At 45.6% G+C, this 24,131-nt stretch overlaps 1 long non-coding RNA gene across 1 annotated transcript; it reads left to right on the forward strand.

Moving 5' to 3' along the window:
* Positions 1 to 11,378: 11,378 nt before the first annotated feature.
* On the forward strand, positions 11,379 to 23,724 carry LOC139672781 (uncharacterized). Its single transcript, XR_011697978.1, has 4 exons — positions 11,379 to 11,563; positions 12,785 to 12,907; positions 18,350 to 18,466; positions 18,555 to 23,724. It is a non-coding gene; the product is annotated as an uncharacterized lncRNA (long non-coding RNA).
* Positions 23,725 to 24,131: the final 407 nt, after the last annotated feature.

Raw genomic sequence — 24,131 nt, forward strand, 5'->3', positions numbered from 1 at the left:
TGAATGTCTTTAGATGTTCCTGGATGAACAGAACCAAAGGCTGCCAGCTGTTATTGATCATTTTTCCAGCAAAAAGCCGAGGGTGGCAGCTTGGCAGAGGAGCAGGCATTTCCTCTGGTGGCAGTTCATTTTCCCCTTCAGTTGAAGCTGGCGATGACCTTGGAGCTGGCGTGCCTGCAGAGTTTGCTTTCCGCTCCCATATTTATCATCATCTTTAATCTGTATGATCACAGCACTTCATCTCTCTGCCTCTCAGCTGCCTTCTGCCCTTCAGCACGAAAGGTGGACAGAAAGGCTGAGCAGAGAATACAGCCTTCTCCATCACATTGTCCCTGGGCTCCAGGGAAGCTGACTCCTGGAGGGGTCATCCTAAAGTTATGATGCTCATGATCAAGACTTTGCCTCCCTGCTAGCTAGTCCACTTGTGGAATTTGAAGCTTGTTGGTTGGGCTGTGATACTTTAATATTTACAAAGTAGTGACACCCGTTCACCTCAGTGTGGACCAAGTTAATGACAGAAGAAACAAACTGTTCTGTATTTTCTTTCTTCTTTTTCTCATGGGCATTGTGTTCCATAGAAGCACAACAGAGCCTGAAGGAATTAGTATGCAGGAACATCCGCTTTTCATTTAAAATGTACTAAGTGTGATGTTTGCAGCTATGGTTTGAGAGGAAAAAACAAAGCAACAAGGGTTTGTAGAAAAGCTCACACTTTGAATAGGCAGGTTTTTCCCTTCTGCCTGTGGTACTCCAACAAATACATTCTCATATCCCAGAAAGCAGTGCTGGCTCCCAGCTCATCTGCTTCTGTGCTACAAGCAACCAGAGGCTGACAGATCCTAAAGCTTGGAAAGACATCCAGGATAATTCCACATAACTGTTTTCGGTGTTTATTTGGGATCTGGTGCAGATTTAATGAGATGTCAAGCTAGAAAAGAAAACCCCAAGCAGTGGTGGGAAGGTGGTGAGGAGGGAGGGAGGGAGAGAAGGCTCTCAGTGTTCTCCTGCTGCTGTAGAGCTGGGAGTTTGCTCACTCTCTACTCCAGAAAGCAGTACAGCTGGGCTGCAGTGGCCCAAGTCTGAGCTGAAATCCAGTTTCTCTGCATGATTCCTGAGCTCCAGATCTGCTGAAGGCATACAGCTTTTTTTCTTAGAGCTGAGTGAGCTCCTGTCTTTCTGCAGCCTACACTGTGGACCCTAAGAAATGAATGTGTAAATATTTTGTCTCTCACAGCAGCCCAAGGTCATCTTTCTGGAACAGCAAACAGGCACAGAATCCAAAGAAGATCAGTCTGTCATATGAGTAAGGTTAGCATCTGCACTTACAAATGACAAAGGCTATTAATCCTCATGCTGTAATCCCCAAGCTGTTTGCCAGCTGGCAGCAGGAAGATGTTCCTGCTCAACCCACACAGCTATCCATGTTTTTTCACCTTTATGGAGCAGATATAGGTCAATACTGTAGCCTGAATAAAGAACTTGGTAGATACCATTCATCTCTTTTGGCATTACAATCCCTCTCCCCTCCACACAACCCATCTGTACAAATGAGAAGGTAGGAGGAGAGCTGAGGGCTGGTCTCTCCCTGAGCTGCTCTCCTAAAACAGAAGGCTGAAGGTGAAATTTTTACCTCCCCTCTGCTCCTGAGTTTGTCATGGGAGGATGAATTTTGAGATCTTGCTGCAGAGCTGAACAGCTTGATCAAAGCTCTGTCACTAGACAGGTCTCTATACACAGAGCAGGGAAAACCTAATGCTTGTAGAAGGCAGAAAAAAAGTCCAGTGCTGAGATTTTTTTAGATCCTAATTTGGGAACCTGCATGGGATTTGGGTATTGCCCATCACAGCAACATAAAACTGAATTCTACAAGGTACCACTGATGAAGCAGAAGGAAGACTGCTGCTTGGCAGCCATGCAGACAGGCTATGGTAGTCTATATGACAGTCTATATGGTAGTCTATACGATCTCCCCAAAACCCTATATGGTCACAGTGTTGCATCCAGTAAGTATTAGGCAGCTGGGGTTGGAGAAAATTGAAGGAGAAACACAATGCCGGATGGGAGCTGTGAAGTTCCATTCAGACCTGTTACTCATCTCTCTAGAAAATTAGAAAGCAAAGTGTTGGGGTTTACTTAACAAAAGTGGTTTAACAGAAATCACAGCTGCTTGGGCAGCTGCAGTTGTGCGGAAGTAAGGATGCTTCCTCCTGGCTCTTGCATTTCCTCTGGCTATAATGGTGACATCAAATAAACACCAAGTACTCCAGAGGTGTCTGTCCCATGTAGCATCATACCCAGCGTGGGCTGATCTTACTGAGTAACAAGAGACAGAAAGCTGATATCGGCCATGGGCAAAGAACAATTCGTGATTCAGACAAAAGCTAGATTCTTCCTGAACCCTACAACCATTAATTAGTTGTGACCTCCAGGGAAGGCATTTTATTGTGCCAAATACCTCCCTCTCCCTTCATTTCTCAAACTTAGGATAGCATTGCAAATTTCTCTCTTCATTAACAACCAGGAAAAAAACCATAATTTTGCCAGCTTTCCTTATCCCTATTGTGCGTTGTTAACACTTTGCAGGTGTTTTTCCTTCATGCTGTTTCCATCATTGCATCTCCTATCCTCTCATTAGTATCTGGAGAGGTCTGCTCCAATACAGGTCTGTGCCTGGTAGCAATATTTTATTTTCATGGTGCTCAGGATAGAACCTATCCTCCAATCTCTTGCTGTCATTATGTGACACCTCAAGCACAAGTTTTCCAGTTAAACTGATACCACATCTCTCTTGTGTTCCTCTGCTGGCATTGCCGTGGTTTGTGTCTTGCTGGTCTGTATTCTCAGTTTTAACTTCATTGACTTTTTCCCCGCAGAGAGTTTTGTTTGTCAAGAAGAGTAAATGAAGTAATCATTTGGTAGACTTAACATTTAAATACTGCGTGACATTTATATGTGTATATATAAAAATGTTTTTTATGGTAGAGTGCCGCAAGGCATTTGCATGAAGCACATCTCAATGTGTATTTGACTGTTGATTTAAATATACGGTACATAATAAGTTATTTTTAGTGTGTATTGACTTCTTTCTATATTGGAACAATATACCATCTCTGGCAGGCTTTTGTTGTCTCACTGTCCCAGTCACAGCTGGACACCGGCGATGCAAAGATTGAGGTGTGTCCATCTCCTTTTTGCTCCATGTGCCCTGTGACATGGAAGTCTTTCACCTCCAGCAGCTTTGTGGGTGCACAGCTATCCCTCCCAGGGCGTGTTACCATAGGACAGTGTTGTAAGCCTCTTACTGCATTTCCCTCCTGGAGTTTAGTAGGATAATCTGCCTTGAAGATTTTTCCTTTCTTTGTAATCTCCTCAGCGCAGCCCATGGGTGGGTAGTGAGCTGGCTGGTACTGAGTTATTCAACCCTCTGGCTGAGGCTGCATCAGGAGTAATAGAGATCTCAGCTCCCCTCTCCCAGCCTGAGATCACAGAATGGTTTGCGTTGCAAGGGGTCTTAAAGGCACAATTGTTCCAACCCTCTGCCATGGGCAGGGGCGTCTTCTACTAGACCAGGTTGCTCAGAGTCCCATCCAACCTGGCCTTGAACACTTCCAGGAATAGGACAGCCACAGCTTCTGTGGGCAACCTGGAAAGCCAACTTCAAAAATACAAATGACAGGAGAACGCACCATTCATTCCTATTGTTAAATATTGAGCACAGCGCATTCCTCATACCCATGTTCATCATTACTCAGTATAGAGAGAAATTCTACCACTAGTTACACATCTGTGAAACTTCTAGATGACACAGAAGTGGTTCAACAGGAACCAAAAGGGCTGCGTGGCATTTCCTCCTGGCACATTCGTATCCAGCTTCTGTATACTGAAAAAAAAATATTACCATGAATTCCCAGAGAAATTAAATGTCTCATAGAATCACATACTGGTTTGGGTTGGGAGGGACCTTAAATACCATCTAGTTCCAACCCCTTGCCATAAACAGGGACATTTTCCACTAGACCAGGTAGCTCAAAGCCCCACCCAAACTAGCGTTGAACACTTCCAGGGATAAACATCTGCAACTTCTCTGGGCAAGCACAAATTTATCTATAAAATGATCACTTTAGATAATAACAATACAGACAAATGAATAAAAATGCCAGGTCCCTTACTTCTGTTGTTGCAAAAGCAAGGCTTCTAGAGCTTTCATTTATTGTTGAATTATTTTTATGGTAAATAAATCTATAGAGGGACAACTGCTCATGCTGGGAAGGTTATAAGAAACAAATTCATATATTCTTTCCACTTCTGTAAAAGTTTAAAGATTTGCTCTGAAAATTGTACCTTCAATCTAGTTAGAAAAAGTTGGTATTGACTGATGAGGCCACCAGGATGGTTGGAGCATTGTTTCACTTGTTGGGTATGTGACTGAAAGAGATCTGGAGTGCAAAACTGCGACAGAAAGATGAAAAAGATGATGAAAAGATGTTTGGATATTCAACAGGAAGAATGCACGGGTTTATACTTAGCTTTTCATGTAGCTGACAATGAAACATTTTAATTCTACTTAAGTGCTAACGTGCATGATCATACAATATATTGGCTCTCGCTAATTTTATGCTGCGTTAAGAATACTAATGCCCAGATGATATCTGACTTGGGGGAAAAAAAGCATAAAAGCCAGCTCCTGCAGAATTCTGGGCTGAAATTACCCCTTCACCCCCCACCCCACATACAACCATCCACACCTTAGAAACAGTCATTTTTTTGTTACAGTGAATGCTGCTGTTGCAGGTTTTTCTCAATAAAATAGAAGCAGATGGCTCATGTAGACATGCAAAACCGACATATCTTCCTTTTTGTTCACACTGTGGCAGAACAGAGTGAATATGCATCTAGGAGAGGTGGATGTGTTTTGTTCAGAACTGGGATACAGTTGCCTGGTGCATAATGCATAACTGGGAAAAACGGGAAATTTCTGCCCCCACCTTGGTGCCCCTGTCTGTTCACACAGAGAGGTCCTGCAGCAGCAGGCTGGGGAGCTTTGAGGAATTGAAGTGGTTTCCATGTCCCACTATGTGTCTGCTTTCCCCTGCATACCTTCTTTCAACCAGCTCTGTATGGGGAAGGAAAAGTGCTGGCTATGTCTTTGATGTCTGCTCTTCCCCACTCTCTCCTCCAGCCCCAGCAGGATTTGGGGCAGAAGTCCCTCCCACCCCTTCCATGGTGGTTCCCCAGCCGCCGGGTTTCTCCTGTATGACAATGGTATTTTGGCACCTGCACTAGGGCACATGGGGGTCAATGTCACTCTTGTGTCCCCTGTGTGTGGATACCAGCCTTGTTGACATCAAGGCCGTGTGTATGGGACACTGAGGGATGCTCCCATAGCAGTTGGGGTAGCCACGGGGTGGAAACAGAAGTAAGAACACAAGTGATGACCTGAAGAGCTGAAATTGGGCTGACATGAAGCCAGACATGAGGGATATGTCTGTATCTGGTGGCTATGCTTGCTTGCATGTACTTTTGGTCATGATGTATTTGTGTGAGTGGTTTACTTCTGGCAGGTTGAGGTGGTAGTCTCTGCCTACATTAAGACAGAAAAAGAAGCTAAAAAAACTTTCCAAACTGGTGATTTCAACCCAGGGTTAGTTTGTTCCTCTCAGAATAGCAGTGCCACCTTTAAGGGAGACATGAGAAACCACGATTTCTGCATCCCTGCTGGCATCCACAGGGTTGACTTTCCAGGACCAGCCCAGAAATAGAGTTTCTTTTTCTGGTGACAGTTGATAGCTTCAGTCCCTGGAAAGCTCAGCAAAGGCAGCCAGTATGAGGCAAGTCTGTGGACACAGAAAACCCAGCCCAGAGCCCTTCCTGTGAAAGATAGCGGGAAATTGGGGTATGCTGGGAGGCTCAGAGAGGAACAAGAGACTTTGGAAAAACTCACCCTCCCTGGTGTAAATTAGGGATGAAATATGTGTTTTGCTGATGTTTATGGGTGACCAGGCTCAGCTGAGAGGGTGGGTGAGGGAGGGAGAGTTGCAGGGCTGGCTGGGGATTTGCTGTGGGTTGTAGCCAGCAGCTCCTCCAGGGACCAAGGGAGATCTGCAGAGCAAAGCACCATCTGCAAGTTGCTAGGGGGTTGGGGAGCTCAGGTGGGCACTGCTGCTGAGACAGTGGCATGGTCTGAGTTGGTACCAGGGCAGTGCTTCCCTGGCTTGATTATTCGTAACACTTCGGACCACACATTTTCTGAAAATCACTTAAAATTCTCTTTGCCCAATCAACCAGCCTCGATTCTCCCACCAACTGACCCTATTCCTCCTGTGTAAACCCAGCACTGAGGGGAGCCAGCAATTTCTCTGGAGGACTTGATCATTGCTGGGTAGACCACACTTGTGTTGCTGTTCCTGCAGCCTCACATGTCCTTGTGGGAGTGCCCTCAGCCTCAGGGTGGGTTTTCTCAGACTCGTTCCCAGTGCAGGGCTAACCAGTGTGGAGTTTGTCTCATTCTTCCAGACAGACTTGCCTGTGCCCCCATGCAAGCTCGGCACACATGATGATGAAGCTGCTGGCATTGAACTCGAGAGTGGATGTATGTCTTGGTGCCAACACTTGGTCAGCTTGGCCCAAATGAGACCGCCCATAAATTTGGTAGTAAAATACTCAGGATTTCTATATGCTTGGAGTAGAACATTGCTGTGCAATGGGCTTAGCCACTTGCTACTCCTGCTGGGACGGCCCTGCTCAGCACGAGCACGTGTGGGTCTCGCTGGGCTCCTGGCTGTGTTATGTTTTATTGCTCTGATTATCCTGTTCTTCCTCCAGCTGCATTTTAATTCCTTGCTTAGAATGACTTCGTTCTTTGGCAAAGCATCAAGTTCTGTTTTGTCAAGACATCCCGTTTTCCATCCTAATTTTGACCAGTTGGAAAAGTCACATTTTTAATGTCAGGAAACTAAGTTTTGAATTTCAGTGAAAGAGTGATATCATTTTTCATGAGAGGGTGAAAGCATTCCCACTTCTCAATCAGCTCAGTGGAGGCTAAAGCTGAGCTGTCTGCCATCTGTCTCCTCACCAGTCTCTCTTCCACCATCATCACTTTTTAACAGGTTGGCCAATTTCAATCACATTTGAGAGAAGAGTAACTGTCTCAAAGGCGGTTTTGCTCGCAAATTTTGTCAGCTGGCAGAGGATCATTTACAAGGAGGCAGAAAGAAGTGGATTTCATGGCCAAGGGTTGGTCAGCTGGTCTATCATGATGCCGTGAAACTCAAGACAAGCTCCAGTACGTGCTGCCTTTGGTGCTGTCTTTGGTTGAGCTGTGGGTGTCCAAGGGGATGTGGTGGGATATGGTTGGAGGTGGTGGGGAGGATGTAGGGGATAATGAGCACAAATAAGTAGGAAAATGAACTTCATTAGTTCTGCTCTTCCCCAGCTTGTTTCAGAAGAGTTTTTTAAAGTTCTTTAAATGTAAACAGTAAAAAGTGAATTATAAAATTTTAAAATACAAACAAATTTTGTTGTGCAATGAACTGGAAGATAGAGGAGAAAAACAGAGTTCTAGTACAGGAAGAGTAGAAAGAGAGAGAGCTGGTCTTTCAAAATTAAATGAAAAGCTGTATTTTAGATGCAGGCAGGATTAGCCTCCCAAGGCATTCAGTCCTTCTGAGGTTGGCCAGCCATTGGGAGGCATGAACAGGGGCCAGAAAGCAAAGCTACTCATCTTCATTTGCTGTGACAAGCCAATGGCTGCGAAAGCTTTTGAGGGTCTGTGTCTTCTGGAAGCAGCTGAGTATGCCAGGCCAGCGATAAAACTTGGTCCAGGATGTAGCTCCTCATATCTGAAACTTCTCAGGTACAAATGCTGAATGTTTCAGGCATATTCCATCTTTTAAAAATACCTTCTGCATGCTGTGTTTAGAAATACTGTACCTGTGTGGGTATATGCTGCCTGAGAGGACTGGTGCTTTTGTACGCACATCTTTAGAATGTTTGGTGCTTGAATTGGAAAGGGCACATTAATTTAATTCATTTTTTCTTTAGCACTCAACTTGAGGAGACATAACTGCTTTGAAATGAAGGAACTAATTTTTTATTTTTTCTAATTTTGTGAGGCAATTAAAGTAACGGAAATGTGAATGTTCTGGGCTTTTATACTCCCTATTGCTCTAACCATTTTAAAACATATATTTGTTATAGCACTGACTATGCCAGGCAATCCTGCTTTTAAAAGACTTAAATAAAAGTGAAAAAGCTGCTCTCCTGTTGTCCAGGTTTTATCTTGTGCAATACACATTTAAAGTCTTATCTTCTCAAATAATATCACTGGCAATAGAGACTTTGGTCTCAGTTCACAGGTCTGTTTAATTTCCGTTGCATTAAAATACTGTGCAATTCAGCTGGACAGTGATTCTCAACCAGGCATCCCTGGCAGAGGGAAAAACTCTTAGGACCATAAGGGGAAGTGATCTCTCATGCTTCCATGACAAGAGGAAGGGGGTGGGATGGTGTGAGATGGAGCATCTCTTCACCTTGGTGGAGGTCCCTTTTAGCCAGCAGAGCAATGTTGGTTTACACTGACGGGGATCTACTTCCCTTGGAAAGCAGACAAAGAAAAGCAGCCACGCTTGAATTGCAGAAGAATTTCTTCCAGGTTGCTGAAGGGATGGAAATACTTCTTGGAGCCAGCTGAGGAAACACAGCTGACCTTTTGGCTGTAAATTATTACCTGCTAATAAGTCCTGCTTGTGTGCTGACAGGAGAGGGGAAGATGTATCTTTGCAGCAGAAATTGAGTTGAATGTTAAAAAAAAATACAGTCAATTTCATGAAGATTGGAGTAAGTAAGGCTGTCGTTCATTCAGCTTTTAGGCACAGAGTAGGTGCTTCTGTGTCTTCCTTTTCTACCTCTGCTTACAGAAGTGATATTACTGAATTAATTATGACATCTTTGTGAAGAGCTGACGAATCACTGAAGTCCTCTATTCAGCAGTTCAGAAATGTCAGATTCATCTCACAGTAAATTTAAAATTACACCAACCTGAAATACTGCTACTGGCAGCATAATAATAAGGCGGTAATCAAAATCAATTAAATTCCAGTGCCTTCCTATTGTCCTAGAAAATTCAAATTTGAAATTAGTTGGAGTTCATTTGACTTCTCAATAAAAGAAGCTGAACTTCAGAGATAATTTGAAGTAAGTATATGGCCTTGAGTGATCTTTCCTCAAACTGTGAGGACCAGGGGAGCTGTGTGCAGCCACATGTTCATGCATAGTGAGTACCAAACACAGCCAGATGCTCCAAGTCAAGGGAGTAACTGGTCTGAGGCTGCAGCACTGATGTGTGTTAGCTGGACCTCAGGCTTGCTAAGACTCTGTTAAAATTTGGATGAGATACTGATCCAGGGGAATGCCAAATGAAGTGTGCTTTCATTCCCACCATGTAAGAAGGAGGAGGACTAAGCCTGGTGCATGCTCCTTTGCAGGACCTTCATGAAGACCCTGGAGAACCAGAGGGCGGGAAGCTCCATGTGTCCTGCCAGCAGTGGTATGCCCAGTTACAACGTGTGTGGGACACCCATGTTACAGATCACAGGAGAACAGGGGATTGCCCAGGATCTTCAGATGCTGCTAAAATGAATGTGTTCCCATAGCACCTTGCCTTGTTTTAGGCACTGGCTGAGACTTTGAGTCACCTTCAGTAGTAGGATGGATCATGGTAGTATGTTGCCTGGAGAAGTTGCTGGTGACTCATCTTTGAAAGTGTTTGAGGCCAGGTTGGATGGGGCTTTGAGCAACATGGTCTAGTGGAAGGTGTCCCTGTCCATGGCAGGGAGGTTGGAACGAGATGATCTTGGTCCCTTCCAACCCAAACCATTCCATGCTTCTGTGGGCTGCATTGAGTAATGGGGTTGACTATTGGCATTAGCATGAGTCTCTCAGGACCTCTGGTGTCTGTCATTCATGGTACTTGTGTGGAGATGGACACTGCTGGGAGGCACAAAAGAAAAATTCTTGTCTAAGGAGGTTTCCTCTTGGGGAAAAGGCTTGAGCCAAGCCCAGGCTTGGTGCTGGGGCTAATCTAAGAAGGTGTTGTGTCAGTAACTTCACTGCAGCCATTGGCACCAATCTGGCTTTATAGTAAAGCTCATCTTACACAACTCCTTTTCAACTTGTACAATTCCTCTGGGAGTGTCTCACTTCTTTCAGGGAACTTCCCTACGCATAGTTGGCTGTAGTAACTGTTTATAAAAAGAAAATACTTTTTTTTCATACTCTCCTATCTGCCAGTATTGACCTCTAAAGTTAGGCTTTTGGGGAAAGGGATTTCCACTCTTTGTGCACACACCTGTGCCTTACACAGGTAGTATTTTACTTACTTCTTTTAAACTTTTTCTGGGCCTTGCTAGCTGGACCCTTGGTTTTGAGGGTAGGCAGAGCCTGATATCCCACCCATTGCTATAAGGAGGGTTCTCAGCAGTAAAATCCCACTGTCTGGCTGAGATGCAGGAGTTGTCCCACCCCACAGTGACCTGCTGTTTTGTTCAGGAGAAGATTTGGGTTGTTTTGCTGTGCAGCTTTTATTCCTGCAGCAATCCAATTTCTGCCCATGAGATTACAGAGTGCTGTAGTGCCTCTTTGGGATCACAGGAGTACGTGTCAGGGTGAGACCCAGGGCACCATGGTGGAACATCCCAAAAGCTCAGGGGAAAAACTGTGTGCCAGGATTTGATGCGGGAATGGAGGAAGAGGAGAGCAATGTAAGTGGGGAGGGAAGAGAATTGTGACTCAGCGAGAGAGCAGAAGAGCTCGGCTCTCTCCCAAAAGTAACAAATTGGACTCGCCTCTCCCTCCAACCCTTTCAGGCACTGAGTTGTGTTTCTCCCAGTCTTGTCTTAAAGCATGCAGAGCTCTCGTCCTCTCCCAGTGCCGCAACAGGCACTCAGCAGCTCCGCGGCTGCCGACTCTCTTCGTGCCTCCTTCAGTCCTCCCTGAAGGGAGGTTTTATACCCATCCCGAGCTTCTCCCTCCTCCCAGTTCTGGTGTTGCACATCCCCATCCTCTGCCGCGAGTCTCAGGCAGCTCCTCACCGCCTGTCCAGCTCTGAGCTGCAGCATCTGCTCCATCCTCCGGCTCACCCCTCAGCCTGGCGGCACAGCACGGCACGGCACGGTTCGGCCCGGCTCGGCGCGGAGCATCTCGGTGGCGGGACTTCCCTTTCCCTCCTCCCTTCTTTCCCCCTTCCTCCTCCCTCCCCGCGGCCTCGAGTAGCGCCAGTGATGGAGAGAGCGTCACCGTCTCCTAGCAGCCCTCCTAGCAACGCTCCTAGCAACCGGGCAACATCTGCTCCCGCTGGACCAATCCGCGCGGGGAACATCTGGGCACCCACCTCCGCGGGCTGCGGCCGGGAGGTGATGCGCTCCTCAGTGGCTGCAGGGACCCGCAGGAGCTGCCACCACCACCACCACCATCACCGCCGCTACCACCACCTCCACCGCCACCACCTCCTCCAGGAGCAGCGAGGGAAGGACGGAGCAGCCCTCTCCCTGGAGCCGGGGCTCGCTGGGTGAGTGGCACTGATCCGGGGGGACAGCGAGCTGTGGGGTTACCCGTGGCAGTGAGGTGGCCTGAGGCTTTGCTGGTGGGATCTGCCTCAGTGGGTTTAGCAGGTGACTGTTGGTGTGGAGTAAGTTTTGTGTTTGTTTGTGAGCTCTCGCCTTTGCTGCACCGTGGAAAGGGGTAGAGAGCTGAGAGGGAGCCTCACCCGCGTCCCGCAGTGCTATGGGCTACGGGCAGAGGTGCTGCTGCTCTGCCGGACTGTAGCATGCTCTACAAAAGGTCATTTCAATCACAGTCCTCTTTTTACGGTCAGAGCCGAACTCTGAAAAGTAACCCTAGCTCTTCTTTCATTGCCTGTTAATGGTGTCATCTTCTGGGATGACACAACTGTCTAAATATAGTTGTCTTATAGCTGCGAGGCACAAATATGCACACATACGTGCTCTCTTTTCCTTTCTATCTTGTGGGATTTAAACACGTCTAATTACATTCACGTGCATAAAAACTGTGAGTGTCTCTGCACACACATGTAAAAGTGTAGAGTTTAGGCATACCCATATATATCTGTGTTGTTTTTCCCCCAGAGTGGGAGATACTCTTACTACAGCATGCCAGAGACTTCACCCAGAAGGCAAGGCATCAGCCTGGAAACTGCACTCTCTGTCAGGCAAACATTAAAACGTTCACCCTGCAATAATTCTGTTAAAGAGAAATGGGAATCTGACTTTCCTCAGACCTGTACTGCTCTGCAGGCAGTGTGTGTATGATAGGTAATTAATGCTACTACTCAAAATAATGGTGTTGTTTTATAGTAGCCCTTTAGCTGTCCTCTGAGGATGACAAGAACTAATGGAGAAAATAATGTGCCATTTTAAGAGGTGGTCGGAACAGAATTCATGTTCTAGTTCCGGAAATGTCCAGATATTTAGAGAAGCAAGCTGTATTTTTTTCAGCATTTGCTATGAGAGTATTCCAGCTATACCACTGAGAGACTGAAATGTTTCTTTCTTAATATTTTCTACTTTTCTGATGTTTGAAAGAGATTCCAGGAAACAAGGTCAAAGTTGGAGAATTGGGTGTGACATTGGAACTCTTATTTATTCCTGTTACTAAGCCCTGTGGAGATGCTGAGATAGCACTTCCTTCTCTTGTGGTCCAGCTACTTGCTATGTTTGTCCTGACTTTGCCACCTTAGCCATGTGTGTTTCTCCTTGATCCATCATCCCAGGTAACCGTTCAGCAGTGCCGTGTTGCCAGAAATGCTCGCTGAGCCCGTGCGAGGGGGAAATCATACCACAACTGCTGAGATTATCCCAGAAGGACCCTTTGCAGATTGACTCCGCATCCTCAGGTAACTAACAAGTTTGCAGACTTCGGCTGGTCGGGCTGAGTGAGGGATTTTACCGGGATTAGTGCTGAAAGGAGGTGAACCTGGAATGATTATTTTGTTCTATTGATAAAAGCAGCGGGACTATGAGCAGCAAGACAGGAATACTCACTCAGCCATTAAGTCTCGTGCCTTCATGCCCTCATGAGAGCTATTCAGATGCTTGTGCCTTGTACACACGTGTGCCCAGGGAGAATCTGCAATTAGGGAGATCTGCAAAGCAATTAGCAAACTAAAAGGCAGTTTTAAAATGCAAAGCCAGCAGACAACACTACGGTTGTGGGTCTCCACCTTTCTGTGAGTCAGTGGAAGGGGGCTTACTCTGTCTGAGCAAAGGATAAGGCTCGATATGCTGGAAGGACTGCAATCGATTGGCAGTTCGTGTGAAATCCTGGGGCTGGCATGTGTTTTCGATCCACATGTTCATCTGCCTGTGGTCTGGTGGCTTTGCGTTACCAACTGGAGATCCCACGGTGGGACCAGCTGTTTATGCTGCCCCTGCAGAGGGGCAAAGCAGCATCAGAGCATCTGAAATCAGAGGCAGGTTTCAGCTGAGCACTCCCTAATTGCAAGTGCTCTGGAGGTTAGAGACGCGGGAATTTATCGCGGCAGTTTGACAGCAGTAGCAAGGACGTGGTGATACGTCCTGCCATGTCAAAGTCACATCTCCCGCTGATAATAAAGGGCAATTTCTCTGTGCTCAGAAGCTTCAGGTTTTTCTATTTGTGCATGCAAGAGGTACTCCGAAATGGTTTCCGTCTCAGCCAGCTTTAGCTTGCATATTGATTACCCTCCCTTACGCTATGATAGGAACCCTGCAGGGCACCGGCACATTGAGTCACCACCTCCGTGCGCAGCGGCGGCAGGTCTGGCTCGGTCAGCCGGCCCTGTGCTTACCCCCTGCAGGTGTCTGCATCAACAGCAAATAGTATCGACTTGCACAACCCCTTTCACTGCAGCACTGAGCAGGCAGGGATGAATTTTTGTCCTGAGAAAAGGTAGGGGAGGTGGAGGCACAGGCAGGTTTGGGGATGCTCCCACGTACAAATTCTGGGACTAGGGCTTTCAGATCCCTCTCCATTGCCTGAGATGCAAGAGCACAAGTTTTGGTAATTTTTTCCTGGGTGTTCAACCATTTGCTGAACTCCCTCTTAGCTACTCTCTCGGCTAGGCTGCAGCCCTGTGGAAATTGCCCGGCACTAATTCGTGCCAAAGAAGAGCTCCTGTCACTGGGGCAATGCAGAAGCACAGCGACCAGATGAAGTAAATTTCTTGCAATTTGCAGTGCAACTGGGAAGTTGCCATGTTATAAATCTATTTCCAACCCAATTTAGATAAGATAACCCTTCATCCAAACACGCCTAATAACGCTGTGAGTACCACGCCACAGAGCACCACAATTATTCCCGGGGAAACAAATAGGAACGGACACATTTTGCTCCTTTGAAAGTACGATTAAAGCCCTTGCGAAGCTTCGTTGGAGAGGTCCAAGCTCGAGACAGAGGCGTCTATTCCCTCCCTGCCGCTCGTGGGATTTATATTTCAAACTTCCATTAGCACTAATGGCAGCTGCAGCCGCCGCGCTCCGATGTGCCTCGCATTCAGAGCAGGCACGCACCGGCGGGGTGTAAACACCGGGCAGCGTGAGCAGCAGCGCCTGCCCCGCGGCTCCCGAGCCCTGGCAGCGCTAAACCGCTCTTGCAAATTGTACCGAGTCCTTGGTGAGCAGCAGAGGGCTTGCGGCTGAACGCTGCCGGGATGCTGAATGCGCTTTTCCAAGCTTCGTCCAGGCTGGAAGGACAAACCTCAGGCTCAGAACTCAGCGCTCCGCTGGTTAGTCTCCCCCGTGGGGGAAATTTGGCCCCGTGCCTTGACTTGTGGTGTAGCGCTGAAAAAAACCCGTAATGTGATTAAGATGTATCTGTCTCTGAGCTTGAGTGAGGCAGAGGCAGTGACTCATACCACCTTGCTGTAGCTGTCAAAACACTTGGCTCTCGAGAATAGCCTTCTACACAAAAAGCACTGATTCAATATGTTTATATTTAAACAAAACACTAAGAGTCTGATTCACTGCGGCATTACTACAGCCTGTAACCCCAGCCAAGCAGCTCCCAGGCACGCCAGAGTCAGTGCACGCTGACTTTCCGTAAGTGTCAGAGAAAGGCTTAGTCCTTGTGAGCTTCCTGCAGGGAAAGGGGCCCCTGGAAGGCTTTAGCATCCATGCTGGTGTTGAGGGCACAGTGCAAGGGCACAGTTCATGGTCTCCTTCCCTGCACCTGCAGACAGATATGTGGGCATCACAAGCAGCCACAAAAGATGGTGACAATGAGATGGGTGATGGTGGGATGGCAGCTACACTGAGCACAAAAGCAGACCCTGAGCCTCTGTGGAGCAGCCCTGGGATGGGACTTGCCTTCAGCTCATTTTCTCACCCTGTAGCTGCAGGTGGGCAGGCAACATCCCTTTCTTCGTGGAGAGGGGAAGGTAGCAGCTGAGCCACCTGTAACAACTCATGGGAACTGCTGGTGTGGGGAAATGGGTGCTTCAGGCTCTGCAGATCTGAGACTGCTGGGACTTGCTAACAGCTGGTGTGGTGTCAAGCAGCTTGGGTCTACTTTTCTCCTGGTGTGTAGTTTTTCATTTAAAACTGGGAGCACATTTAAAGCCAAACTTACAGCCTAAAGATGCTCTTGGTGTTTGCTTGGTTGTTGTTTCCCTCCTGGCTCCTAAACTAAGCTATGGGGATAGTGGTTGCAACTTTGCTGCTTCAGCTGATACAAGGTCTTTACTAGTTTAAATATAGTCAACTACTTTGCACCCAGGCTGGCGCTAAACTTAATCCCACAAAGGGGGTGCCACTTGGATGCGCAATGAACCCACTGCCAGGATGGTCATACATGTCCCTCAGCAAAATACAATTTTTCCATCTGCTCCTGCCAGCCAGCAACAGCCCCCATCCCATGGCATGTGCTACACCACAGCCCTCCCTCCCTTTCAGGGTCAGGGTGCCAGTGCTCCTTCTTTTGTCTCGGCTCTCTGCTGCTTGCTGGTGTCTCCAGGACCACTTGTGCTCAGGGGATGCTGAATTTCACAATGTCACCTTCCATCTCTGGGGCAGGGAGAGGAATTTCTGTGGCCTGGAGCAGCAAAGGAGAGGTTTGTATGGAGCTGGTGGAGCTGCAGAACTGAGCTGTGATGCTCTGCATGCTGTGGTTGTCTGTGCTGCCCCAACACTCAGAGTGATTTTCCGCTTGTGCTGCACACAGGCAATACTAGGGCCATGCTCCCCAACTCTTTCCCTGAAAAACACTAGGGAGCAAGTTTTACAGCATTTAGAGTCTTGGTCTGAGGGAAGGGATGGGCTTGTGGTTGACTCATCTACCTGTGTGCTGGGTTTGGCTCCTTTCCCAGCCTTGACAGTCTGGGTGGCTACAGGGATGTCACTTCATCTGTCTATACCTTTGTCTTTCTCAGAGAGGTGTGAGGAAAACTGTAATGTTCTCCCATCCCACGGCACTGGAAGCTAAATGTATCTGTTGTTGTGCTCAGATGAGATGGTAGTGGGGTTTCACCTAGGAGAACCTAATATCAGAGTAATTAACTGTCCAGGCTGTCCAGGCTCTGGTATAACTCAAATGATAGAAGAAAACCTGCAAACAGTGAGGGTAGCTGCATATAAATTTAACCCAGTGTTTGCAGTTACTCACTGCCAATGGAGTGGTGAAGACCACAGCTGTGCCCTTGACCTGGAGAGCTGAGGTGGGTGCAGAGAGCACCTCTGTTGTGTGTTGTGGTCCAGGGTGATGAGAATGTAGTGTTGTTCCACTGCAAGTGTGATAGTCCCTCACCCAGAGAAATGCTGCTATTTTGTGCAATCTGTGCTGGCATCGGTCCCAGAGCAGGGGACCCGACTCCAAATTGGGAGTTAATCCACCAATCAAGAGTTTTCTGCATAGATTTGTAACATACTTTATGAGAAACCTCTTTCCTTGCAGACTTGAAATTCAGGGAGAAAACACAAGAAGACTCTTGCATGAGGGAATTTCTTCTTCAGCCCCTTCTTGTGGGTTTTTGATATAAAGGGAGGAAGGGAGAACCCATTGCTCCTTCCTGCTAGGGAAGGAGAGATGCTGTCAGTCCCTGAAATGGTTGTGTGGGTATCTCATCACTCCCACCTGCAGTTATGACTCAAGGAGTCCCTCATGTCCCATGGCAGGATCCTTCCAGTGATGTGAGGTCTGTGTTCTGGCTGTGCAATACCTTTTGGCTTTTCTACTGTGGCACAGAAGCAGTCCTGAACAAAATCCTCTAATTCCTCAGTTTCAAATGCTCCCATAAGGAGATCCCAATTTGGGGAGAAAAATATTTCCCTAGAACCTCACTTTGAGTTATTTTGTGAAGTGGGTCTGGATACTTTCTTTGAACTGAGTTGCCTTTACAGAACACAATAATAAGTTTTTTTAAAAAATGGTGCATTTAAAAGTAAACAACAGAAATCTTTTCTAAAAGAGAGGGTATGTGCATGCCCCCTAATATTTTCTAGTGAATAGCCAAGCAAAGATCAGTCTTGACTCTCACAGGGACCCAGTGTTCAGCAGACTGAGTACCAGCAAAGTTATGGACCTCTTTAAGATGCTGAATTAGCACCATGACAGCTTTCCATGGAGATGAACAAACTCAGAGCAGCCAGCCAAGCCTGGCTGCAGGAACACAGGGTGCCCTAGTCCTCTACAGGGCTCTGCTTTGAGGAACCAGACCTCCACTGGGCTCTTTTCACAGAACAAAAGCCCAGTAGTTCCTTCTCTTAGCCCAAAGGTTGAGCCTTCATCCTCTGTACCCTGAAAAACTGAAGCAACATGGAGAACAAACCAACTCCAACACCCTCCCGCTGAACTGGGGCTCTATTGCTTCTCTGAGACGACACTACCATCTAGTGAATATGCTCTGTATTGGTTTTCCAGGGAAGGCACAGAGCTCTGTGCATGGTGTGTGGCAACCAAACCCCATCCCTAAGCCTACACACCCCACAGCCTGGCAGAGAGTCCAGTCCTGCAGACAGGTGGCCCCATCCTGGTCACTCCCACAGTGCATGGTGACTTACTGCCTTGGGCATCTCTCGGCTGCTCTGAGATGCTGTGACTGGCCAGGGCACCCCACCGTGGTGGTCACTCCAGAAAGGGGCTTGCTATGCTGACAAGCCTCAGGGTGAGCATTTGATAAATGCCTTAACATTTACCAGCCTCTCAATTGGTTTTCCAGTGGGTTGAAGGCTGCAGGTCAAGGCTGAGTGTCATCCTGTCTGCGTCCCTCCTCTGGATCCCTTCTTCCCCTACACGCTCCAGACTGTGACCTTACAGCCACTATGGCAGCAAGCAGTACTGACCTTCTTTTTCTTCTTTTGTGCAGAGCTGATCTGATCAGGGCCTACCAAAGACATTAACGACGTCGAAAGTAGCCTACTTTAAGAGAAAATATGCAGAAGAAGAACATTTACATCAAGATTACCATGAGTATTGTCCAAAAGTGAGTACCTCTCTCATTCCAGACTCCATACTCCTCCAGTTTCATTCCTTTATGCTAAAGACCTATTCCCTTTCTCTTTACTCTCCAGCACTTGATATTACCAGAGGACAGGACTTGTATCCTAAAACTATCTCTCCAGAAACTCCGCTTCCTGGACGACCCTGAAGCTTATCTCCGTAGGTCTGTATTAATTAACAATCTGTTGAGGAAGATTCACCTAGAGACAGAGAGGGAGAGCTATGAATACTTTAAGGAGGCTCCGTGTTATAGGACTGCTTACTCTGACGCACGAAAACGGCTGAAGTTTATGGTGCAGGAGTGCTGTTCCCAGTCGCTCTATTATGAAGAGCTGCACTCGTATCGCATCGTGCCTTACTCTGCAGAGAACGCCGTTTACGGAATGGGCTACACGGGCAGCCACTTGGAGCAAAATTCTCAGTTGCTTATTTATAAAATGAATTAAAGTAGCTGTTAGACCCACTGATGTTTGTTTCTGAATGCTTGAACTGCTTACTGAGGTGTTAAGGTGAGGCACTAATTGCAGATATGCTTGCAATCCAAGGCGGATGCATTGGGAGCTGAGTGGAAGGTACTTTGGATAACTCTACAGCCTCCGCTGTTAAACCCCCTGCTTGTGAAGTACCTTGCTGTACACACAGAGCTGGTGCAATATGGAGGTTCTTACCTGCAGAGACTGCGTGCAGTGCAGTTTTTTAGAAACAAAAGCTGCATTTAAGTTCCCTGTGTGTAGATACAGATGTTCCAAATCACTTTTGCAGTTAAATTATGCCATCCCCAGTGCAAGGGGAAGCCCCCAAAGCATTGGAGTAGTCTAACAATGAGGAGTAAAACACAAGTTATCTGCTGTAAAGGTATAGATGGAAAGTTTCTTTGAGCAGAGCTTTGATCATGAAGAAGTCAGTGCCAAAGGAATCAGACTTTAGCTTAGGATTTTAAGAGAATGAACTCACTTCCTACTTACAAAGCACTCTATGCTGAGATTTGCAAGAGTGTGTGGGTTGGGTTGTTTTGTTGTTTGTTTGGGGTTTTTTTAATAATTGCATTCACCTTTTACTTATCTCTTAGCTGGTACCTACTTTGCTATTTTAATAAGAACCAGAATGACTTACAGGAAAGATTGTTTCTTCAGCCCATCATTGGTGTTCCCTTAACTTCATTTGCCTCTTTCCATAGCTGTTTCCCTGATACTTCTTTGCATGCTAATTTGCTGTTTGGCCCGAGGTTCACATTGCTGCTAGGGAATAGACAGCAATTTCTTTTTATGTGGAATATAAAAGGCAGAAAAACAATGGTAACTCTCATAGATAGAGAATGAATGTATTTGACAGATGCTGGTAAGACCTCAGAAGTTCTCCTGATGAAACTGCTCAGCATTAGTAATAGTGTTTCAGGTTAAGTGAAATGTCTAATTTCTGTCTGGGAATTAACTTTGAAAGATGTAAATATATATTTCACAAGCAATGACACGTGAGATGTTCAGCAAATGGAATGACTACAAGTGGAAAGTTTTATAGCTGCCAAAGCTACGTTATGAAAATACCAAAGAGTAACATAAGGGAAAAGATGATGCTCCAGCAATGGGGTCAAAAGCAAAGATTGCACTATAATCTGGGGAAATGTGATTAACGAGCCTGTAAATTAGCCGTTAGTGATACACCTGCAGTTCAACCACAGGTGACCTGCATCCCAGAATTGCTGAACAAATATATAAGATGATTCAAAGCCTGTCAAAGTCCTGCAGGTCTATGGGCTTATAGCAAAGAAACTGGCTTTGCCTCGCTGGCTATCACCACTTTAAAGCTCTGAAGCAAAGTAAATAATAGCGCACACTCAGCTGGAGGCAGATATATATACATATATATATAAGAACCTATTTTTTTTTTATTTTGGAAGGCTTTGTTCTTGCAGATGTGGCTGATGCTATTTCTGAAGCATTATACAGTATGAACAAATACCATGGCTTGCCAGGAACGTGCTTTGTGTCAGATTCCTCCTGTCACCCTGCTTAGAGCATTCTAGTTGTGTGTGTTGCACATATCATCACAGCTCTCAGGCACATGCTAGTGCAGGGGAAAAGGCAGGAAGGCAAAAGCAAGAGGTCTGAGGAACAAAGTTAACTCTGGCATCAGTAGTTAGAAGCCAGAAGAGGTTTAGGAGACAGAAGGAAGCAGTAAAATCCAGATATTTTTTTAAATTAAAAAAAAAAAGGCAGCAGTGCAACTCAAAACAAGGATAACCTGTAAACTGGAGAACATAAACAGCACAGATACTGTGGGAAGGCTGGAAAAACAGGGCTGTGCTGTTTCGGAAGTGCTGTTAGTCATGATGAATGTTCAGGGGTTTGTTTTTATTTTAAGACAAGTCATATTTACTTGTCTTTTAGGAAAGGGTGTCTTTAAATCCTTGGTCAGCACAATTCAGCATCAGAGCTGACTGGCTATGTGTAGTTTGATTCCTGCTGTCCTTGTGCTTACACCAGCCCAAAATCATGGATATGGTTAAGCTTGCATTTGGTATGGTTTGAGAAATCTCACCTGAAGGCGGCTGTGCCCACCCCAAGAGGAGGCTGAGAGAGGCCAGGACAATGATCAGGCGTGAGGAACAGCCCCAGTACCACCAGTAGGAGCTGGCAGAGAAGCCCATCTGCTGCGTGGTCTGAGGGCTGGTGAGACGATGGCTGTTGTGAGAGGTGCCATTATCCCTCAGGAAGCTCTCTGGCCTCTGTGGGCACCTCACATGCCTCGTGCCACCTTTAGGGCAGGGATGCTGGTAAAGGAAAATTGCTCCTGTCTTCTGATTTTTCAAACCATGTAATTTTCCACTCTGAAGTGATCTGATTTATGGATTTTTTTTCTCTTCCTGTCCATTTTCACTTGAGTTCATAATGATCTAGCAGCTACATGAAATGCTAAAATGCTTCTTTTCTCTCAGTGACTGACTTTATTATATTCATAGGACGGTTCTGGCTTGAATAAACAAAACTTTTAACATAAAATTAGTAATGTTTCAATGAAATGAAAAAAGTTCAGTAGGATCAAAGTCTTTAACCTCACCTGAATAAAACACATTGGCCATGTCAGATTCATCTTTGAAGAGATTCTTTGCCTGCTGGAAGGGGCAGATACCTTCTTGCCTATTGAAAGCTTCTCTGATAAGGTATTAAGATAATTGAACAGATATAGTAGACAAAAATCTGTATCAAATCACAAAACTCACTGGTTTACCTAGGAAAGAGGATGATATTTTACTCATGTTTTTCTCACGTGTTTTCTTGAACAAGAAACCTTGTCCAATTTTTTAACTTTTACTTGCTCTAAGAGCAGTTAAAATGGATTATTTGTTTCTAGAGAACAAATTGGGTTTGCGTAGTTGACTTTTTGATATTAAACTGAATCAAAGGTCCACAATTCTATATGTTTTAAGTATACTTTAGTTTTTACTGCCTTCTGCTTTGCCCAGTGGTTGGTCCTGTTGAAAAGCGGGTCTGAAATACTCTAGTACTTAAAAAACATAGTTTATGGGGTGATAAAGACGTACAGAGGTGCAATAACTTTGCAAGTGACTCCAGAAATATTTGACATCTTTTGAACTATATAATGATTTAAAAATTTAGTTGCCAAGTTACTGGGTACCAGCACTTTAATACAGCTACGTACAGTGATTTTTCTTTTTTGGATTTATAGCTACAATTCAGCTCTTCTGGCTTCTGATGTGTGAATCTATCTGTAGGTGGTCAGCTTTCAGTGATAAATATATATATATGTTCTATTATGACTACATTAGGAACTCCTACATATGGGCTATGTTTGCACTGGATGTAAAGAAAGTCCTTCCTTCCCTTTGACTCAGTTGCCTTGGAGATAAAATATTCATCAGAGAGAATATAGATCAGCTGGGTGACAAGGACAGACTTGGTGATGAGAGCTGATCATTTTGAAAATGACTGGCTTAGGATTATTCATTTTTACTTTGGAACAGCAGCACAACTGGCTGTAATTAGCGTTTCTATCAGTTAAGTTTTCTTTGTGCTGTTTTTCCCTACCTGGCTGGACATGCTGATGGTGGGTACACTGGTGGGGCTCTGTGGGAGGCATGGCCTGGGTGCACATGGGGTCATGTTTATGCCTGTACAACCTGGTGCAGAACCCCAACACATTGTCGGAGCACCATGGTCTAGTGGAAGGTATCCCCGCCCATTGCTGGGAGGTTGGAACTAGGTGGTGTTTAAGGTCCTTTCCAACCCCAAACCATTCCATGATTCTATAATTCTATGATATTATGGCCCTGATCCTGTAAATGCTTCAGTTATCATCCAATTTCCTTGCACAGACTCTCTTGCCTGAGCCCAAGAGGCTCCTTGTGCGCTTGATGCTCAGCATGTGTATGAGCCTGTGCAGGGCTGTGGCTGCTGGTACCCCTCAATTGCCTCATTATCAGTGAAAGTGATTATCGAGCTGCCGCTTGAGTTCTTGAATATATTTATATTGCACTGTAAATCTAACTTTTGTTTTCAATGAATGTGTTGAGTATATGGACTATTGTGCCTTAAAGTCCCATCCTCATACAAGCCTTTGTAAATGTTCTGTAAATCTGCAAACTGTCTATTGCTGATAACTCTGTGCACTCTATACAGATCTGACTTGGTACTTGGCAGGACCTTGGGAAACCCAACCCTGAGCTCAGTTTGCCATGAACACAGAGGGGATATGCCAATTCCCTCTTCTCTCCTTTTTTTTTTTTTTCAGATTGTTCTCCTCTTCACTGTTCATGAAATTCTGTTTTTCTGGTTTCTGTCATAGCTGGGTTCTGGGTCACCTACAGCACCAGAAGCCCCTTGCAGGAACTCAGAAAGTTGTAAAAAAGTTATTTCCAGCTTTTAAATGCCACCTGTATAATGTGCTCTCAGGAGGGAATCACAACTGCATATAGCAACTGTGGCAGGTGTTGTCAAGTATAGCATCGTATATTTGACATGATTAGCAAAGCAGAAAAAGGAACACCTATTTCTATTGAAGAGCATGAGCCTGCATAATGCTAAATACACGGTGGTTATGCGTCAAGTAATTGGAATAATACCTACTGATTCTGTAACAAAAAACAGCTTTTTAATGTTTAAAATTACCTGGGACCTGACTGAAGGTTTTTATTAAATTGTTTTCTAAAGTGAATAGTAGAAAAATGTATATGTATTTTAAATATACGTATGATGTGCATGTTATTAATAAAGATCTATTTCTATTGAACCAGTTGGACTCTCGTTGAGTATATGTTGTTTGGTTTGCATGTAAACATGTAATGTTACTAAGGAAAGGTTTCTAACATCATTAATCCCCTAAAAAACGTACAAACTACAGATAGTTTGAGGGACCTAGACCCGAGAGTGAACCTGGGGCTATTCCTCTGGAAGCTGTGCAAATCCTGGCATTCACTTGTCCTGCCTTGATCCCATTGTTTGCATCCCAGCTTGCTTAAGGGCTTGCAAGACCCTTCTTCTTTTCCTTATTTATTTTGTTTAAAAACCTTCAAGAAACTATTTTTGTAACGATGTTCTGAAGGACATGTTCCAGATGCTGTCAAAGGGTCAAAGGTAAAATAGTTATTGGAGCAGTTCAGGAAAATGGATTTTTTAACTAAAAGGCTTGAA

This window comes from Pithys albifrons, chromosome 6, assembly GCF_047495875.1.
Source record: "Pithys albifrons albifrons isolate INPA30051 chromosome 6, PitAlb_v1, whole genome shotgun sequence".
NCBI lineage: Eukaryota > Metazoa > Chordata > Aves > Passeriformes > Thamnophilidae > Pithys > Pithys albifrons.